Below are 3,593 nucleotides of genomic sequence, written 5' to 3'. Positions count from 1 at the left end.
GTGCCCAGGCTAACTCTCAACATCCAGTGCAGTTCCAACACATCTTCCCCCAGAAAGTCACCTAAATTTAGATACTTGTACATGAGTATTCATAGCAGACAGACCTTTGTTGGCAAAGTAATGTATGGTTTTTCCTGTGGCCATGTATGGATGTGAGAGTTGGACTGTGAAGAAGGCTGAGTGCCGAAGAATTGATGCTTTTGAACTGTGGTGTTGGAGAAGACTCTTGAGAGTCCCTTGGACTGCAAGGAGATCCAGCCAGTCCATTCTGAAGGAGATCAGCCCTGGTATTTCTTTGGAAGGAATGACGCTAAAACTGAAACTCCAGTACTTTGGCCACCTCATGCGAAGAGTTGACTCATTGGAAAAGACTCTGATGCTGGGAGGGATTGGGGGCAGGAGGAGAAGGGGACGACAGAGGATGAGATGGCTGGATGGCATCACTGACTCGATGGACATGAGTCTGAGTGAACTCCGGGAGTTGGTAATGGACAGGGAGGCCTGGCGTGCTGCGATTCATGGGGTCGCAAAGAGTCAGACACAACTGAGCGACTGAACTGAACTGAACTGATTCATAGCAGAACTCTTCATAATAGTCAAAAGGTGGAAATGACTCAAATGTCTATCAACTGGAATCCACACTATGAGTGGCATGGAGGGCATGGGTTTGTATTAGTTGGAAATGGAGATAGAGACAGAATAAGGGTAAGAATGAGGATTAAACTGAGAGGTGGAAATAATGTTTATGTGTGTCTGTGAATGCAGACAAACAGAAGAGAAACCACCAAAATCACAGCTGTATACTGGGAGCAGGGGTGGGGAGAAGGGGATAGGGACAACTATCATTTGTCAAGGTCCTCTCCAGTATTCCCTGGCTTGCTTCTCTACCGGGCTGGTGGCTACTGCACAGAAGCTTTCTGGTTGACTGGACCTCCTCCTCTGAAGGTGCCTGTCAGCTCCATGGCATGGTTCTGGGGTTACCAGCATAGAAGGCAGGAGAGAGGGGCAACTGCCATCCTTCCAGCCCTACCCACTCTGCCCATGAATTACCAGCCTCCATCTGACTTTCATTCATATCTTTTTCTCCTTTGAGGAATATTCTGCAGAATCTGTTTCATATTCCACTCCTGAGCCTATTTGGCTAATCTCTGCCCCATGTCACTTCTGATTTTCCTGCAACTTCTTTCTCCCACACCCAGAAGCTAGACTCTCTGGCTCAGCCATTCCTTCATTCAACAGATATTTGAACATCTGCTATGTGCCAAGTAGTATACTAATCATCAGAGATTCAAAAGTGAACAAAACACAGAAATCTCTACCCTGATAGAGCATGCATTCTAGCTGGACAGACAGATAAATATAATATGGTAAGTGGTGATCAGTGCTATGGAGAAAAAGCAAGGCGAGAGTTGAGAGTGACAGGGTTGCTGTTTCAGATAGAGTGCCTAAAGAAGGCCCATATGAAGAGGTGACATTGAGCCAAGACCTGAAGGCAGTGAGGTGACAAGCCATGTGGCTCTCTTGGAAAGTATTCTAACCAGGGGGAACAGCAAAATGCAAAGCGCCTGAGACAGAAACCACCTTGTCACCTGTGAAAATATCAAGGCCAGTGTGCCTAAAGTGAAGGGAATGGGGAGTGGGGAGGAGGGAAAAATGTGGAGAAGTAGAAGGGCCAAGGTACTACAGGTACTATTAGGACTTCGATCTTTGCCCTGTGGGAGATGGAGAGCTGTTGGAGCCTCCTGAGCAGAGAAGGAAGGGATCCCTCTGGCTGCTTTGTAGAGAACAGACTACAGGAGCAAAGAGACCAGTCAGGAAGCTGCAGCAGCAATCTAGGTAAGAGATGACGGTGGCTATATATGTATAAGTGAACCACTTTGCTGTACACTTGAAATTAACACAGCACTGTAAATTTACTATACTTCAATTTTTTTAAAAGAGAGTGAGAGATGACAGTGACTTGGACCAGAGTTGTGGCTGTGGAAGTGGTCAGAAGTGATTTGACTACTGGATATATTTTAGAGAGAGCTGACAGAATCTGCTGATCAATTGGACATACAGTAGGAAAGACCAGGTTTGGGACCTGAGAAACGTAGTGAATAGAGGCGCCATTTACTGAGCTTGGGAAGCTGGCAGGGAGTGGGGTAGGTGGAATGGGAAACAGGGGATCAAGTGCCTTGTTGGCCTGAGTTCAAGAGAAAGAGCTGAGATCTCTCCTGTACGCTTAAGGTTCAGCTCAACTGCCTGCTGGTGGGGTTGGAGGATGGATGGAGAAGGTTGGGGCAATGCACATACTTTACTGAGTAACAAACTGTACCAGGCTCCATGTATAATCTGCCCACGTCACCTTCAGTGAGCACATCAGGGCTGAATTTCTTAACATGGCATTGAAGTCCAACTCCTGTGACCTTCCTGACCCCATCCTGTGCTGGTCTCGTAGTCCCCATTAATGACTTTGCATTTGCTGTCCCCAGCACCTGGTGAATGCTGGCCTTCACCTCAGATGTCACCTCTTCCTATCTCCCGCTTGGCTTGATCAGTCTGCTTTTCTATCTCCCCAACTGTATTGGGAACTCCTTAAGGGTCAAATTGGCAACATGGTCCCCTCTGAGGCCTTGGTGACCAAAACAGGGATGAGCAGGAGCTCAGTTCATGTCTGTGGCCTGAAGAAACAATTGCATAGGAATAGCAACCAGCCCCTAGCCCACCCCGATGGGTCAGGAGGCCTGACTTCCCACACAGGCATATGTGACAATGAGGAAAACAGGGCCAAGGAGGTGAAGTCAAGCTTGGAACTGGACTTGGATTGGAAGGCTGACTCCATCCCCAAGCAGCAGGGAACAGGGGTCAGAGAAGAGTAATTACTCACATGTGTATAGCACTTGAGAGTTTACAGCCACAGACATTATCTCATTTGACCCTGGCACAGCCTCATAAGGTAGGTATTCTTACTTCTCCCACTTTACATGGAAGGAAACTGAGGCCCAACAAGCTAAAGTCACTTGTCCAATGTCACGCAGCTAGGAAGTGACAGCCTCGGGTCTTCAATAAATGTCGGTCCAATGGCAAAGACCTGGACTCTGGACATCGAACTAAGTCAGGCCTCAAGCTGACTGAAAAGGTGACCAGTCAGGTCTGGATGGGCGTTTCCACTGCCCCACCTGTCCGTCCCATCTTTCAAGCTGGTGGCAGCATGAATTGGCATTTACCCATCCCCTCAGAGCAGGCAGGTCTGAGCAGTTTGAAGCAAATGCAAAGGGGCTGTGGAAAGCTTCCTCACCCCAAGGAAGGCTTTGGGGGTAAGCCCCACCAGGCTGGCTGAGAGTTTGCCCTAGCCCAACCCCCCTGGAGAGGTCTTCTGCGGGGGACGTGCCTTCTTTCCGGTTGGGCACAGAGCCCGGACAGTTCTTGGCTGGCAGCAGCTGGGCCCTCGCACCTGTCGATCTGGCTCCCCTGCTTCACAAACACACGCCCCCGCCAAGCTCACCGCTGCTTCCAGATGGCTGGTCACTTAGGCCTTCACCCCACTTTGGGCCTTTCTCTTTCTCGTTTGATTTCTTTTCCTTGCCTTGTTTTCTTCCCAGGCACTCACC

This window comes from Bos indicus x Bos taurus, chromosome X, assembly GCF_003369695.1.
Source record: "Bos indicus x Bos taurus breed Angus x Brahman F1 hybrid chromosome X, Bos_hybrid_MaternalHap_v2.0, whole genome shotgun sequence".
Lineage (NCBI taxonomy): Eukaryota > Metazoa > Chordata > Mammalia > Artiodactyla > Bovidae > Bos > Bos indicus x Bos taurus.
Note: the sequence above shows the minus strand (reverse complement) of the source record.